The 18,311-nt window shown below is 43.1% G+C and overlaps 1 protein-coding gene across 1 annotated transcript in view; it reads left to right on the top strand.

The window, feature by feature from the left end:
* Window positions 1–4,532: 4,532 nt before the first annotated feature.
* Window positions 4,533–18,311, top strand: part of FAM222A (family with sequence similarity 222 member A) — a 104,201-nt gene continuing 90,422 nt past the window's right edge. The window contains exon 1 of the mRNA XM_040351687.1: window positions 4,533–5,651. The gene's annotated coding sequence lies outside the window, so the exon portion shown is untranslated. The remainder of the gene's footprint in view (window positions 5,652–18,311) is intronic.

Genomic DNA, 18,311 nt, shown 5'->3' with positions numbered 1-18,311 from the left:
CCTTTACACCAGGCATTCCCAGCGGAGTCCTCCCTTACACAAGGCGTTCCCAGCGGAGTCCCCTCTTACACCAGGCGTTCCCAACGGAGTCCCCCTTACACCAGGCATTCCCAGCGGCGTCCCCCCTTACACCAGGCGTTCCCAGCGGCGTCCCCCCTTACACCAGGCGTTCCCAGCAGGGCCCCCCCTTACACCAGCCGTTCCCAGCGGAGTCCCCCCTTACACCAGGCGTTCCAAGCGGAGTCCCCCCTTACACCAGGCGTTCCCAGCGGAGTCCCCCCTTACACCAGGCGTTCCCAGCGGAGTCCTCCCTTACGCAAGGCGTTCCCAGCGGAGTCCCCCCTTACACCAGGCATTCCCAGCGGCATCCCCCCTTACACCAGGCGTTCCCAGCGGCGTATCCCCTTACACCAGGCGTTCCCAGCAGGGCCCCCCCTTACACCAGGCGTTCCCAACAGGGCCCCCTCTTACACTAGGCATTCCCAGCAGGGCCCAACCTTACACCAGGCATTCCCAGCAGGGACCCCCCTTAAATCATCAGGTATTATGCCCCAGCAGCATAGACTCTGTACAGAATGGACAGGACAGGAGGAGCCGGCTGGGTGGCTGCTAATAGGAATTGAGCTGCAGCACCGCCCACCCCCGCCCCTTCCCACACCATTTCACAGACAGAGATCAGTGGGGCGGGAGGTGGGCGGTACCGCAGCTCAATTCCTATTGCTTGGTCTACAAGAAAATGGCGGCCGGCGGAGACATTGTCTCGGCCCGGCTGCGGACCTCTAGCGGCGGCGGCGGCGAATAATCGGGGGGACCTGAGTAATTACTCAGGGCCATAGGCAGCTTGCGTAGCAAGCGTATAGGGCGGATCGGCCCTGCCTATCAACATAGGGACAAGGTGCTTTGGGGGGTCACAGACCCCCAAAGCATTCACCCCATGTTGAGGGCATGTGGCCTGGTACGGTTCAGGAGGGGGGGCGCTCTCTCGTTTTCCTGCGGCGTGCCAGTTTGCGTGCTTGGATAAAGGGTCTGGTATGGATTTTTTGGGGGAACTCCATCTCATTTTTTTTTAAATGACGCAGGGTTCCCCTTAATATCCATACCAGACATGAAGGGCCTGATATGGAATATTTTTTTTGGTTCCCTGCACAAAATGTCATTCTTGAAGAAAAAAAAAGTAATTTAAAACTACTTGCGCTATTAATGAATTGTCGGGTCCCGGAAATACAAATACAAGTCATTGAAAAAAATGACCTGTCATTTTTTTTTAACCTCCTTAGCGGTATCCCCGAGCGTGACTCGGGGGTTTTTTCCATGCTAGGATCGGTATCCCCGAGTCACGCTCGGGGTAGATGTGCAGAGCGTGCAGGGGCGCGGCTTACCTTTCGCAGCATCCACAGACAAAGTTACTTACCTTGTCCCTGGATCCTGTGATGCATCCCCGCTGTGTGAGCGAGCGGGTCCTCGCTCGATTCACAGTGTCCCCGTGTGCCACCGATCTCCGTTCCCTGCGAAGTTACGACGCACGGGGGCGGAGAACGGCGCCAAATTCAAAAACGTAAACAAACACCTTACATACAGTATACTGTACAGTACTGTATGTAAAAAATACACACCCCCCTTGTCCCTAGTGGTCTGCCCAGTGTCCTACATGCACTTTTATATAATAAAAACTGTTCTTTCTGCCTGAAAACTGGAGATTGTCCATAGCAACCAAAACTGTCCCTTTATGTCAAAAATGGTTTTAGACCAGCTAGAAAACAGCGATAATAAATTATAATCACTTGCAGAATTGTGCGATAGCGATTTTTGGGGAAATTCGTCATAAAAAAATAAAAGTAATGACAGCGACAATTCTGCAACTGAGCGAATTTCAGTGATTTTGAGTTGATTACATTATTGAATAATTTTTATTATAATTATATTATTATTTGTTATAATTATTTATAATTATTTATTATATTATAATTTATAATTTTGTATTTAAAAAAAAATCATACCCGGGATGCCTACTACACTCTTGCTTGGTCAGATTTAAATTAGTTATTCCTAAGAATTACAGGCCTACAGTATAAAACGCCAAATTTCCTTGCAAAATAATTGTACCGCTTTTGGTACGTAATTCCAGACAGAATCATACCGCCAGGGAGGTTAATGACTTTTCTCTGTTTTGCCGGGACCGACAATTCGCGAGTAGTTTTAAATTACTTTTTTTTCCTTTAGTAATTTCATTTTGTGCAGGGACTGTTACAAACACGGGAAGCGTGCGCTACTTTACATGCATACTTTAGACACCCCCCAGGCATGAAATTTAAAGGGATATTTTACTTTTTTTTGCATTGATACATGTCCCCTGGGGCAGGACTCGGGTCCCCAAACACTTTTTAGGACAAAACTTGCATATTAGCCTTTAAAATTTGCACTTTTGATTTCTCACGTTCGAGTCCCATAGACTTTAACGGTGTTTGAATGTTCGCGTGAACTTTTGGTCTGTTCGCATGTTCAGGATGCGAACCAGGGGGTGTTCGGCTCATCCCTACTAAAGATAAAAGCTGATTGGTCCAAAAATTGGTTAAAAAATAAAAAAAATTGTGTCCGTCAATGTAAATCCATCTTCAATCACAACGCCAGCCAGACTCAAAAAATACACCGCTGCACCAGATTCTGTGTGCTCCAGTTTTAGTAAATCTCTCCCTATTTGTCAAGTATCAGTGAAAATTAATTTACCAAGGTTTGAGCAACTGTGCATGGCAACCAATCAGCTTCTAGCTTTCATTTTCAAAGTTTAAGTGCCAAAGCTAAAGATAGAAGCTCCAGTTTTAATAAATCCCCCCTCTAGTGTGTGAAAATACAAGCAAACAAGTTTCTGAGAGCCAGATCATCACGTTGTAACGCTAAACGCCCAGGCATGATGCTAATCAGTGCCAATCAGCAATGTCTGCCAGTTCCATTAGTGATGCCTATCAGTGCCATCTATCAGTGTCCTTCAGTGCCACCCATCAGTGTCCATCACTGCCACCTATCAGTGCCATCCATAAGTACCAAACAGTGCAGCTTTTCAGTGCCCATCAGTGCCACCTATCAATGCCCATCAGTGCTGCATATCAGTACCGCCCATCAGTGCCACCTCATCAGTGCCCGTCAGTGCAGCCTTATCAGTGCCCATCAGTGAAGGAGAAAACTTACTTATTTACAAAATTTTATAACCGAAACAAAGAAAAACTTTTTCAAAATTGTAGGTCTTTTTTTAATTTGTTTAGGGGGAAGGGTGGTTGTTTGCTCCCCCCCCCCCCCCCAAAAAAAAAAAGAAAAAAACAACACCAGACATCACTGGGTACATTGTACCCGTACCCATTCACCAAAAAAGTGTCAAAAAGTTAAAACCTCAAGAAACTGTTTTTAAAAAGTCCAATATTAAAAAAATGAAATATTGTCCCTCGCTGTAAATCTATCGTCAATCACGATGCCCGTCGAACCCAAAAAATACACCGCTGCACTAGATTCTAGGTGCAACAGTTTTAGTAAATCTCTCCCTATGTGTCAGTGAAAATGAATTTACCAAGGTTGGAGCAGCTATGGATGGCAACCAATCATCTTCTAGCTTTCATTTTCAAAGTTTAAAGCGGGAGTTCACCCGAAAAAAAAAATTTAAGATTAGATTCATGCTCATTTTGTCTAGGGGAATCGGGCAGTTTTTTTAAAAACGAAGCCGTACTTACCGTTTTAGAGAGCGATCTTTTCCGCCGCTTCCGGGTATGGGTCTTCGGGACAGGGCATTCCTATTTAATTGACAGGCTTCCGACAGGCTTCCGACGGTCGTATACATCGCGTCACGAGTAGCCGAATGAAGCCGAAAATCGGTGCGGCTCTATACGGCGCCTGCGCACCGACGTTCGGCTACTTTCGGAAAATCGTGACGCGATAGATGCGACCGTCGGAAGCCTGTCAATCAAATAGAAATGCCCAGTCCCGCAGCTTATACCCGGAAGCGGCGGAGTAGATTGCTCTCTAAAACGGTAAGTACAGCTTTGTTTTTAAAAAAACTACCAGATTCCCCTTGACAAAATGAGCATGAATCTAAGGTTAAAAATGTACATTTCCGGGTGAACCTCCACTTTAAGTGCCCAAGCTAAAGCTAGAAGCTGATTGGTTGCCACGCACAGATGCTCCAGTTTTGATAAGTGTGTGAAAATCCGAGCAAACGAGTTCCTCTGCGCGCTGTGTCAGAGCCAGATCATCGCTTTGAACCGCTGACAGCAAACACTAAACGATCCAGCTGCTTCCTCTGCATCCTCCGAGTCCACAAGTTTCTATTTAAAATTTTCCGCGAAATAAACGCGTGGCTGCTCCTTCCTCCCAGGGGCTCCACTGGGACGCCGAGCGTATCACCCTGGTAACCGCCTTTCCCCGCCTCCCATTGGCCCGCCTGCCCGACACAGGCGTCCGCCATTGGCGGCTGCAGCGGGAGAGGCGTGCCGGGGGCGTGCCGCCCACCGAGGAGACAGAAGCATCGTTTCAGTTGCCTGTCAGTTCCCGACGTGCAGAGCAGCTGAGAAGAGGCATCATCCCCGCGCCGCTGCACGGGCGCAGACTCGTCCGGCTCCATCCATCAACCGGTGCACGATCGGGGGCATTTCTCATCACCCCTTCCTGTATATAGGGGGGCGATCCTGAGAATCGCTGAATGTCTGGGAGAATTAGGCTGCTAGCAGGCATCCAAGGGGATCTAAGACACAGGAGAGGAGGATTAAGTGGATGTTGCAGGGTGCAGATCGTTCTCATGCAGTGCTGAAGCCCGATCACCGGGGGTCACAACACACGTTCTGCACTTCTGTCATCCTCTCATATTTATGATCTGCAGCAAAGGAGAGAAAAAAGAGAATCACCCCTGGATTGCTGAAATTCTTTATTATTTTGGAAATCTTTATTTCTGATTGGTGTGGAGTTTACAAGAATGATAACAAAGACATTTCCCTCTCTTGCCTGCTAATATTTAAATTCATTTTTCTATTGTTTTTTTTTTTATTTTTTATTGTTTTTTTTTTTTTCCTGCTGATTTTCTGCTGTCATCGTGATATGAAAACGCTGCCCCGGAGGCTCGAAAATAAATTGAATTTTCACTGGTAAGGGGAAAAAAAATAAATAAAGATTAATAAGACACGGGGGCTTTTCTTTGCGGCTCTCCTGTATTTTCCTAACAGTCATTTGTACTGCTCATTTAAAGAGTTCCTCACATCTGCCTGGAGAATACATTAAAGCTTTTAGATCTCTTCGATTTTTTATTTATGGTTTTCGCATTTTTTTTTTTGGTCTTGCTTGGATTAAATGCCACCAACTTTCAAGTCGACGCAAAAAAAAAAAACAAACAATACACAAACAACCCCAAGAGCTGACACTTAAACCCCTGAATGGTTTTTGAAGACCACATTGAATTGAACCCTCTTTCTTTATGTTGATTGTTTTTCCATCTCAAGGCTTTTTGGTGATTGGCTTTTGCTGGAAGATTAAGGGATTTCCAGGAGTATTTTTTTTTTGAAGACCTTATGGCTTGGATTGAGTTTTAGAGTCCTGCCCTAGACTTCTATTTTTTTTTCTCTGGATCAAAGGCACTAACAAAAAAAAAAAAAAGCAGAGAAAGAGCCTGAAGATTTATGGTAAATATAGTCAGGGGTTGGGTTTGGATGCTCTTTAAAATGCAGAATATTCCAAAAGTATATTTTCGGGGCATAATACGGCAGATGGTGGATTTTCCTCCCAGCCATCTCGTTTTTTTTCCTGAATGCTGCTTTAAACTAGTTGCTTTATCTTAATCGTTACCCATCTGTGTATAATTAATGGAAATGTACGTTTTCTTTTTTTTATTTCTTTTTTCGCTTTTCTGAACTTTTCAAATGCAAATGCTACAGATTAAAGGTGTCTTAAAGTGTGTAGATTGCTGTGAAATCAGGTTGGCGTATTTGCGATTGCGGGAGGACTTGCGTGAGCTTTATATACATGCTTATCATCATTACTAAGAAAAATGCAAATGACCAGTTTACTGTATTCTTATAAGTAGGGAGAGGGTATGGTCATTTATGTTGCTGGAGGGCCTGTCATGGCTTGGTTACTGCTGCTGTGGTGGGATTTTGATGCAGTTTTTAGTGTGACTAGGTTGTGCGACTTTCAGGCAACTTTGCATATTCTGTAGGGGCCAAAATCGCATTAAAGTAGCACAGGAGCCTTTTGCAAAATCACATTGCTGTGAACAGGTACCATTGAATATAAGGTTTCCCTTGTCAAAAAATAGACTGACCGAATTCTGACATTTCAACTGCACTCATAGGCAATAGATTGCATAGTATATGATATTTACCGATGACTTTAAAGTGATGTGAAAAACAAAATCACAATTGCTTTGCATTGCAAAATCACATTGCTGAGGACAGGTACCATTGAATATAAGGTATTTGCCAGCACACCATGGATCGACAAAAAGTAGCGTCCAAATAGGTAATTTATTGCATGATCAGAATATAAGAAAAGTGCAACGTTTCGGAGTCACGCAGGACCCCTTCGTCAAGTCGCATCAGAAGTTAGACAAATGGGAATCGTCTTTTAAGTGGCGCTAAACCCAATCGCACAACTGACCGAATTCTGACATTTCGACTGCACACATAGGCAATAGATTGCATAGTATATGACATTTACCGATGACTTTAAAGTGATGTGAAAAACAAAATCACAATTGCTTTGCATTGCAAAATCACATTGCTGAGAACAGGTACCATTGAATATTAGGTTTCCCTTGTCAAAAAAATAGATATTTGCCAGCACACCATAGATCGACAAAAAGTAGCGTCCAAATAGGTCATTTATTGCATGATCACAACATAAGAAGAGGTGCAACGTTTCGGATCACGCAGGACCCCTTCGTCAAGTCGCATCAGAAGTTAGACAAATGGGAATCGTCTTTTAAGTGGCGCTAAACCCAATCGCACAACTGACCGAATTCTGACATTTCGACTGCACACATAGGCAATAGATTGCATAGTATATGATATTTACCGATGACTTTAAAGTGATGTGAAAAACAAAATCACAATTGCTTTGCATTGCAAAATCACATTGCTGAGAACAGGTACCATTGAGTATGCGGGTTTCCCTTGTCAAAAAATAGATATTTGCCAGCACACCATGGATAGACAAAAAGTAGCGTCCAAATAGGTCATTTATTGCATGATCACAACATAATAAGAGTGCAACGTTTCAGAGTCACGCAGGACCCCTTCGTCAAGTCGCATCAGAAGTTAGCTAATGGGAATCGGCTCTAAAGTGGAGCTAAACCCAATCGCACAAATCTCACAACTGACCGAATTCTGGTGTTTCGACTGCACTCATAGGCAATAGATTGCATAGTATATGACATCTACCGATGACTTTAAAGTGATGTGAAAAAAAACAAAATCACAATTGCTTTGCATTCAAAATCACATTGATGAGAACAGGTACCATTGAATATTAGGTTTCCCTTGTCAAGTCGCATCAGAAGTTGGACTAATGGGAATCGGCTGTTAAGTGGAGCTAAACCCAGTCGCACAAATCTCGCAAAAGACCAAACTCTGGCATTCAACCGCACTCATAGGCAATAGATTGCATAGTATATGACATTTAAAGCAATGTGAAAGTTGCATAAAATGACTTTAAATTGAAACAATGCAATGCAATTGTGATTTCCTTGCATTGAAATGTAAAGATCTGATAGCTGTATATAGCTCTGCTTTTTTTATCATCAATATGTTAAAAGTGCTCAACTCTTTGAAATATTGATTGATGTTGCGGCAAAAGTACTTTTAAAATTGACAGTTCCGTTAAAATAATACCCGCCGTGAAGGTCCTTGTTCAAGCACTTCCTATTTTGGGCGACACTGCTCTTGCCTTGTCTCCCAAGTGCTCTCAGGCGTTGTCACTCTGTCACATGCCCCCTCCCAAATGGAGGCGATAAGCGGGCATGCCATGGCACTCATTGTGCTGGCTTGTTTCTCCGCTCCTGATAAGAAGCAATGACATGTCGGCAACATTATAGTGAGTACATGTTGGAAGGAAATGGCTGCAAAGAAATTGCAGGAGATCAGCAGCATTGTGATGCAAACAAAAAGGGGGGAAGACAGTATTTTATTAAGGGAAAATGCATTGCCGATTGTTTATGATAGCAGAAAGAGGTTGTAGGAGGTCAGCATTGCAGTGATAGAAAAAGTAGGGGCACAGTATTTAAGAAAAAGAAAAGAACATGTTGATTGTTTGTGCTAGCAAAAAGTGGTTGCTGGAGATCAGCAGCGCTATGTTGCAGAGAGGAAGTAAACAGTATTTTGATAAAGAAAAACGTGTGTTGATTGTTTATGATAGCAAAAAAGAAGCTGCAGGAGATCAGCAGTGCTAGGAAACAAAAAAAGGATACAAAAAAAAAATATTTTAGAAAAGAGAAAAAAACATGTTGATTGTTTATTATCGCAGAAAGTTGCAAAAAAGGAGGAACTCAGTATTTTGGAAAAGGAAACACATGTTGATTGTTTATAGTACATATTATTATATCTAATCAGTATTTTATTTTCTATTTTTCTTTTTTTATATAAGAGTGTATGCCATGTGTCATCATTTCCTATCTAAATATCTGGATTCCATAAGGTCCTTATGATGTTTAACGATATGATGAAAACTGTGAAATCCATAGGGGGAATTTTATGACATTTCCAGTTAAAGGCTGAGCTGTTGCTCATATCAGTCTAATAAAAGCAGACATCCGGTTGCTATGGGTAACCGTGGCATCTTTCATAAATGATATCCTCTGGCTGTGCTTTCTTTCTGTAATCTCTTCCCTTCTTCTTGGAATGAGACCCATTCTAAAGCAGTGATGGGGGTAGTAGGTCATCAGGCCTTTGTCTCCCAGGATTTATTGCCGAGCTTTGTGTGTAATCTTTGTAAAACTCTTATGTTCCAGAAAGTAAATGTAAATATTTGCAGGGATATGTAGTGGTGCTTCTATATCACGGTATGCCTAGCCTTCGGTCCAGCTCTCAGGCTATAACGTTCCCCAGACAGTTTAATGTCACATCACTATAGTGTGTCTACAGTGGAAGTTGATATATGTGAACTTTGTTGCTAGCCCACGGGGTTTATCTAAGTAAGTTTAGTGCATGAAGCCAGCTGTGTTTAGGGAAGGATGGATTTAGTCTGGTTCGAAAACATTATGTCTATTCGCATTGTCCTTCTGCTCTACTGTTGTACATTTGGCAACAGATCCTGAATTTTGAGGTCTTCAGAATTGTAAATAAATGTTTTATGTTTGTACTTTAGCGCCCTTTCTTATCCAGGGTTCCATGGAACCCAAGGGTACCTTGAGAGGAGCAGTGGTGAGTAGACATCTCGTGTTTACTGACCAGTAATACAAGGAGGACCATAACCTCCAATGTAAGGGGTCGTTTCTACACTGACTACTAGTGGTAGGGAAAACCGTCAGGCCTCGTCAGTTTCCTCGTCGAAAAGTGTACACACGACCGAGTTTCTCGGCAAAAAACAGTTTGCTTTTTTGCCGAGGAAACCGGTCGTGTGTACACTTTTCGACGAGGAAACTGTCGAGGATCTCATCGAGCTAAAAAGAGAGCTTATCTTCTTTTTCCTCAATGGGAATGGAGAAATTTGGCTTGCCGAGATCCTGGACAGCCTAACAAGGAACTCGACGAGCAAAACGATGTGTTTCGCCCGTCGAGTTTCTCGGTCGTGTGTACGAGGCTTAATTTTCACTGTTCAACATACCCTTTAGGCCCCGTACACACGTCCGAGGAACTCGACGGGCAAAACTCATCGTTTTGCTCGTCGAGTTCTGTGTGAAGCCGCCGAGGATCTCGGCGAGCCAACTTTCCTCATTGAACAATGAGGAAATAGAGAACATGTTCTCTATTTGGCTCGACGAGGAACTCATCGGCTTCCTCGGCCGAAAGTGTACACACGGCCGGGTTTCTCGGCAGAATTCAGCTCCGACCGAGTTTCTGGCTGAATTCTGCCGAGAAGCTCGGTCGTGTGTACGTGGGCCTTATTCTTTTCATTTGAAGAATATTCATTTCAAAAAATGTTTTTATACAGCTGGGGGTGTCAAAAAATCTACCCAATGTATCCAATACGGATTTCTCAACCAGGGTTCCACCAAGGGTTGCTAGGGGTTCCTTGAGCAATGAGCAATTTCTGCCACTCAAGCCTCGTACACACGCTCGGTTTTCTCGGCAAGAACCAGCAAGAAAACTGCTGGCAGAGCTTTTTTTGCCGAGTAAACCGAGCGTGTGTACGAGGCTTTCAGGTTTCTCGTCTGGAAATCTGGCCAGAATCTCGACGAGAAAAATAGAGAACCTGCTCTCTATTTTCTCGTCTAGATTCTTGTCGGCCTGTTTCCCGACGAGAAACCCGAGAGTGTGTATACCTGTCGCCGTGGAAACCCGCGCATGCTCGAAATGACTTTGACTCATGCGCGGTTGCTTCCACGGCATAGGTAGGGTGAAGCAAGATGGCGGTGACGGCATCGAATGTGACGAGAGCATGCTCGTCCTATGTGATGACGTCACCACGTTCTTGCCTTTCAAAAGAACCGCAGTTCTTTTGAAAGGTCCGTGTGTACACTCGGGCGGCAAGAGATTCTTGTGTGTACGAGGCCTCAGATAAGTTTCCATTGACACCATTGATCTTGTTAGCTATCTGGGGGAGTAATTCTTCCCAATGACCAAAAGTGTAAGGAGCGTTTGTCCCACTAATCATTAATGTGGGTACACAGTATAAGAAAATTGGGTGACCAATTGTCCGGTTTTGCTCAATGTCTCACAGAAAGTCGAAACCGAGGATGGAAATAATGTGCAAAAATTCTCGTACGATTACGTCTTTTTTTGTTTTGTTTGTGGTTTCTGATCATGCGCAGTCTTTTGTATCCGATTTTTCTCGTTCTGTTCACGTACGAGAACATTTTTGGAGATTGTGTGTTTGGAAAGTCTGAATGAGATATCGTAAGTTGTGTACACACTATAAGAAAATCAAATGATCGCACCTCATACAGATTTGTTTTTTTACAACTTTCTCATAGTGTGTGACCAGCTTTATGTATCATGAGTTGTAGATCTAATCCCTTTTAGCAGGGGTTCCCTGAGACTGGAAAGTTATTTCAGGGGTTCCTCTGTGTTGACAAGGTTGAGAAAGTCTGCTCTAGATACACCATATTCTTTGTTTTCAAATTTAAACTTTGTACAGCTTGCTGATCATGCAAACGTACCATGACCTATGGATATAATCGTTTTTAGCAAGGGTTCTGTGAGACTTGAAGATTATTTTAAGGGTTTCTCCGTGATAAAAGGGTCGAGAGTGTCTGCTATAGAACATCAGGTGATGGCGGAGGAGATATGTACATTTGAGCAGAAATTGATACCTGATATTCCTGTGTCTGGTCATGGAATCAAGGCCATAATAGAAAGTATTTGAGTGTTGGATAAAAACATGGTCCTTATGCGGGGTTTAGAGAGTTTATTTTGTGCTGTTTCTTAGTTTTGCATTTCAGTGCTGATGGCAGCCATATTTGAACCCTTTGGATATTATTTAAAGGGGTTGTAAAGGTTAGTTTTTTATTTTCTAAATAAAACGTTAAATGGTCATGAATGTCCATGTATTGGCTTCACAAGTTTTTTTTTTTTTTTTTATTTAACTTTTGTTTTAATTTTTTTTTTTTTTTTTTTACAGTGTACCTAAATGACCTGGTCATTAATCTAAAAGCTTGTAATAGTGTTTAAAGTGGAACTAAATCCTTATGTAAACCCAGAGCTGGGCAGATTTCACGTAGCTTTTAAGGTTGTCTAATGGAGTTAGCTCCTACCCCCCCCCCCCCCCCCAATCTGATCAAGAGAGACCTACGAGGGACTGGTTGTTGGCAGCTCTAGGTTCTCTCCAGCTGTTGGGGTGGCTTTACTAAAACTGGAGAGTGCAAAATCTGGTGCAGCTCTGCATAAAAACAATCAGCTTCCAGTTTTTATTGTCAAAGCTTAATTGAACAAGCTAAAGTTAGAAGCTGATTTGCTACCATACACAGCTGCACCAGATTTTGCGCTCTCTAGTTTTAGTAAATGTACCCCAGTTGTAGGGTGACATTGCATGTTTTTTTTTCAAAGGGGGACGTTCAAACATAGCTGGCAAATAAGTAATTTTGCCTAAACACAGGATGTCACACGCTCTGTGGCAGAGCCAATTTGACTCCCTGCTGCTGCCGTGTCCTGGCATTGACTGAGAAAGCCCAGAGCTGCAGGTGAGTCTAAAGCAGCCCATGAAATGACAAGTCAAGGGATGTTCTCATGTCTGTGGTTGTAGTCTAATGCCCACAGGCTCACAGCTTCAGGCAGAACATCAGCTGGGATAGAAAACCTGTCCCAATTTTTCTGCCTCCACGCTCCACTTACATGGACTTCTCTAGGTCAACAATTGAAATTTATAGAGCACCGTGCAGAGCTCAGAACATTTGGTGCCCTTGGGTTGGTCATATTGTCCCTTGTAACATCTGTGGGCAGACACATGTGTCTTGACCTCTAGTGGTTTGCTTTTAGCTACCCTTAGACATTTGATGAGCAATTTCTACCTAACCGGTCCTCGTCTATTGCGTCTATAGCTAACAGCAGATAACACTAGCCAGTAGATCAGTCAGGATGTAATATGCAGTTATATGCCCTGATGCGGAAAGTACTGGAGGTGTGCACAAAGTGCATAGATATGCACATTTAGCAATAGAAGTGTTTATTTATTCCAAATATTTCTATAGCACTGCCATAATTCGCAGAGCTTTAAGGAGTGCATAGAACCATCAGTCTCAGTTTTTCAAAGGAGCTCACAATCTAATGTCCCTGCACACTCATACACACACATAGGGCCAGTATTAAAGGGGTTGTAAAGGATTGTTTTTTATTTTCTAAATAGGTTCCTTTAAGCTAGTGCATTGTTAGTTCACTTACCTTTTCCTTCCATTTCCCTTCTAAATGTTTTTTTTCTTTGTCTGAATTTCTCACTTCCTGACCCTAGCAGTGCTCTATCCTCTTCTACTGTTGTAACGCTCCTGTGTGCATATTATTTTGGCACCTGGCTTCATTCATCTGGAATTGTATACTGTACTGCGTGGCTGCAAGTGTGAAGATTTTATTTTTTTAATTATAGCATGTATGAGGTTTTTATTTATTTTTATTGTTTTTTTTTTTAGAAAATAATTATAAATTATTTTCTACCAAAATCCCTACTTGCTGACAACATAATTTTTTTATTTTTTTTTTATTTTAGGGTTTACTTGCTCCCTAAAGTAATTGTTCCTTTTTAATAATTTACTTTCCTTTGTGTGTCTCAGGATACATGCAATTAATCTTACCCTTTACATTGTAATGTTATTTATCAGAGTATTTTCATTTCCTTGCTCTTGTCTCACATACCAGTATATTTTTGTGATTGATATCGCCCCTTATTGACATAGTTTCCCGGCTTAGTTCTGCGGGATGTGCATGTTATTCACACTTATCTTTACAAACAACACAAATGCTGCGTACTTTATGTGACTTTGACCTTGCTTACAGAAGTGTTTTCAGATAGTTGCTGCATCAAAGTTAAAATATATCATATTGGGAGTCGCAGAGAATGCATAGGTCAAATTCAGCTTGTAGATACAAGTCCTCTGGCTGATTATTTATTTTTAATTCTTTAATTTAATCTTGAATCACCCGTACATAACACTTTTTACCCTTAGATGAATGCTCGTTTTGTCTAGGGGAATCGGCTAGTTGTTTTAAAATATGAGCTGTACTTACCGTTTACGAGATGCATCCTCTCCGCCGCTTCCGGGTATGGGCTGCGGGACTGGGCGTTCCTATTTTGATTGACAGTCTTCCGAGAGGCTTCCGACGGTCGCATCCATCGCGTCACGATTTTCCAAAAGAAGCCGAACGTCGGTGCGCAGGCGCAGTATAGAGCCGCACCGACGTTCGGCTTCTTTCGGCTACTAGTGACGCGATGGATGCGACCGTCGGAAGCCTCTCGGAAGACTGTCAATCAAGAAGGAACGCCCGCTCCCGAAGACCCATACCCGGAAGCGACGGAGAAGATGCATCTCGAAAACGGTAAGTACAGCTCATATTTTAAAACAACTAGCCGATTCCCCTAGACAAAACGAGCATCCATCTAAGGGGAAAAATTGTTTTATGGGTGAACTCCCGCTTTAACCATGCCAAGCCCCTGCCCATTGCAATGAAGGAGCAGCGATTCCGAAGGGCCTGAAAAGCACTTAGGAAGCACCTGAAAAGCGTGTTTTTAATCCCCCTTTTGGGCTGGAGTCATAACTGATCACATGTGCAGCACCATGGAAGTTGCAGATTAAATAGAGGCTAAGATGGCAGCCTCCTTGGATGAAAATGATAGAAGGGTTAAGTTCTACTTCAATTTCTTAGTCAAGTAGTCTAAATTTTCTAGGCCATCCAACACAAACCTCTCAGCATGTTGACAGTGCTTCTGTCCAAGGGTGGCTCTGTTGCTTCTCCATAGAGTGGAGATACCCTAAGGCTTCATGTACACATAGCCTACTTAGACCACCGGCCTCTGGGAAACGCAAATTGCGGTTTGTGTTTTTTTCAGCGGCTAGTGGCCAAAACGTTCCTACCTGGAACAATATTCACCCCGTGTTCTGGAGAGGGAGCTTGAGGACATGGACACATAGGGGCAGATCCTCGTACAGCGGCGCATTTATGCGCGGGGCGTAGCGTATCTAAGATACACTACGCCGCCGTAACTTACTTTTTTTTTTTAGTCCAGAAAGAATCCGCGCCGTAAGTTACGGCGGCGTAGTGTATCTTTGCTGGCGTAATGGCGCCTAATTCAAATGGATGTAATGGGGGCGTGTTTTATGTAAATACGTTGTGACCCGACGTAAACAACGTTTTTTTTAAACTGCGCATGCGCCGTCCGTGGGGGTATGCCAGTGCGCATGCTCGAAATTAACCCGGAACAAGCCAATGTTTCCGACGGTGACGTCATGCTACGCAAATCCCTATTCGCGAACGACTTACGCAAACAACGTAAAAATTTAAAAATTCTACGCGGGAACGACGGCCATACTTAACATTCAGTACGCCTCATAACAGCAGCTTTAACTATACGCCGGAAAAAGCCGAACGCAAACGACGTAAAAAAATGCGCCGGACGTACGTTTGTGGATCGCCGTAAATAGCTAATTTGCATACTCGTCGCGGATTTCGACGGAAACGCCACCTAGCGCCCGCGGAAAAATTGCATCTAAGATCCGACGGCGTACTAAGGCCCCGTACACACGACCGAGTTTCTCGGCAGAATTCAGCCAGAAACTCGATGGGAGCCGTATTCTGCCGAGGAAACCGGTCGTGTGTACACTTTTGGCCGAGGAAACCGACGAGGATCTCGTCGGGCCAAATAGAGAACATGTTCTCTATTTCCTCGTTAGTCAATGGGGAAACTTGGCTCGCCGAGATCCTCGGCGGCTTCACAAGGAACTCGACGAGCAAAACTATGTGTTTTGCTAGTCGAGTTTCTCGGACGTGTGTACGGGGCCTAAGATGTACGCCTGTCGGATCGATCCCAGATGCCGTCGTATCTTGTTTTGTGGATACAAAACAAAGATACAACGTGGGAAATTTATAAATTACGCCGGCGTATCAGTAGATACGCGGCATAATCCTTTTGTGGATCTGCCCCATAGTAAAAAGCAAAAAGAACACCAAAAGCTTCTATACTCAAGTTTTGTTGCTGTAGTTATTTAAGCCTAAGATAGAAAGTGTGTTACTGGCCCAATCACCAGGTGAAAATAAAGGAAAAAGAAAAAACATTAATGCAGCCACCACAATTAAGGACTAGTAAGCTGCAATATATTAAATGCTTGTTTTGGGGGTTTAAAAACACTTTAAATAGAAGATAATCGATGGGCACAGCAGCTAAAACTTCATAAAAGGTCCTTGTTAGTGTACTAATTATTTAGTGTTGTGGAAGGTTTCTGTTAAGAATGTGTATTATGCATCATATGTTTTATATGTTAGTTCTCGTGTTCTAACTTCGGCCTATCCAGCTAGAAATGGGTTAAGCCATCTTCAAATAGCTGCTTCTGAAAAGACTTTTGAGTGAATTGTCCCATCATTGTGATCCTGGTGATAAATTCCTGCCTTTACTTTTACAACAGGAAACCTGGTAATTTTGTTTTATTGCTGTTTGGCTGCTAATAGCAATTGCTTCCCCTGGAAGAGAAAAGAAGAGATGGGATGGAAGCATATTTCAAAGGAGGAGAAGTACCATACCAAGAGGTCATCCTCTGAATGAGAAGGGGGTAGGAGGCTCAGGGGAGATCTCAAAAAAGACTACTGTACAAAAAGATTAGTGGAGTAATTGCACAGCTTCCCAACAGAAGCCATGGAATGAAACACAATAAGCGACTGTCAGGTGTGACGTACCATGCTACTGTGCTGTTTGATTCTAGGGAAGTGGTTAAGGGCAGCTCCTGACTATTGTTATATGGCGTGCCACAAAATATACAAAGTTGTTTTCCTTGCATTTGCATTCAAAACTATTTTTCATCTGCGATTTTCCAGACCTACCGGTAAATTCAGTTTCACTGGATCGAGTTAAACATTTAACATCTTTTATGCTTTAAATAAAGGGTGCTTTTTCTGTGTCGTTACGGCGTGAAAGAGCTTTTTTTATATTTTTATATATTCAACTCGAGAAAACTTTAAGGAATTTCTGGCATCTTGACATTCTTAGATTTAAGTTACTGTCAATTAATTTTCTGTTATTGTAAGTAGACCAGAGATTTGGGCTCCTTTCACACTGGGGCGGGAGGTGCACTGACGGTATAGCAGCGCTATACTGTCGGAAGTGCCGCGGTATTCGGCTGCTAGCGGTGCGGTTTTAACCCCCGCTAGTGGCCGAAAAACGGTTAATACTGCCCGAAATGCACCTCTTCAGAGGCGTATAGGCGCGGTGTCCCATTGTTTTCAATGGGAAGGAGCGGTGGAGGAGTGGTAAACACACCGCTCTCTCACTGCTCCAGAGATGTGGCTAGCAGGACTTTTGGAGCGGTCCTGCTAGCGCACCGCCTCAGTGTGAAAGGGAGGCTACAGAAACCTTGCTTTTTCCCCCCCATACTTATGCATTATAAGAAATAAGTTTATCTCTAGGCAAAAAGGCAAAAACTTAATTTTTTTCCTTCTTTTTTTGTTTTGGATAGTTTTGAATGATTGTCATCAATAACTTTGTAAGATTTTCACCCATTTCCTGTTGCAACTCAGAACAAAGTGAAAATGTCCCTAATAGTACACAGACAGCAAAGATGACCCTTCACTACAAAAAAAAAAAAAGGTTTGGGCTATACGTACCCTTTAAAGAGTAAGAGCCAATTGATTTTCATAGATGAGGGTTAAAAAGTACTGAAGGGTTAAAATACTTTGTTAACACTACAGGGAGTAAGAGAAAACAAAGTGTCCCCATTCTAAAGCTGGCCACAGATTTCAGGAAAGAAAATCCCTTGATTGCCCCATCAACACAGTCAGTGTTGATGGTGGGAATGCCTCCCACGGAGCCATTGTGTTCTCCCTGCGGGGAAAGCCGTTCCCACTGGGAGAACACAATTGCATATAAAATCAACAGGGTGGTTATACCCAAGTTTATCAATCGATCAACTTGGGTACATTCAGCCTGCCAATACATTGTTTGAATTTGAACAGTCTATGGCTGGCTTAAGATTTTCTCCTGTTCCAGAGGCAACTGTAAAGCATTTATGCAGCGTACACACGATCAAATTTTCCGTCGGAAAAACCTTGGATGGTTTTTCTGACGGAATTCCGGTCAAGCTTGGCTTGCATACACACGGTCACACAAAAGTTCTCTGAACTTTCGACCGTTGACGTACAACACTACGATGAGCCGAGAAAATTAAGTTCAATGCTTCTGAGCATGCGTTGAATTGTTTCTGAGCATGCGTCGGAATTTTGCACATAGGAATAGCTACAGACGATCGGATTTTCCAATAGGAACTTTTTCCATCTGAAAATTTAAGAACCAGCTCTCAGTCTTTTGTTGGCGGAAATTCCGACAGCAAAAGTCCGATGGAGCATACACACAGTCGGCATTTCCGCTCAAAAGCTCACATCGGACTTTTGCTGTCTGAATTTCCGATCGTGTGTACGGGGCATAAGTCCTGGTAACAGTGATCTCTGGGAGAATGAAGACCCTGGCCCGGATTCAGAAAGGAGATACGACGGCTTATCTCC

The sequence above is a fragment of the Rana temporaria genome, chromosome 1 (assembly GCF_905171775.1).
Source record: "Rana temporaria chromosome 1, aRanTem1.1, whole genome shotgun sequence".
Taxonomy (NCBI): domain Eukaryota; kingdom Metazoa; phylum Chordata; class Amphibia; order Anura; family Ranidae; genus Rana; species Rana temporaria.
This window is presented reverse-complemented; position numbering and strand designations above follow the sequence as displayed.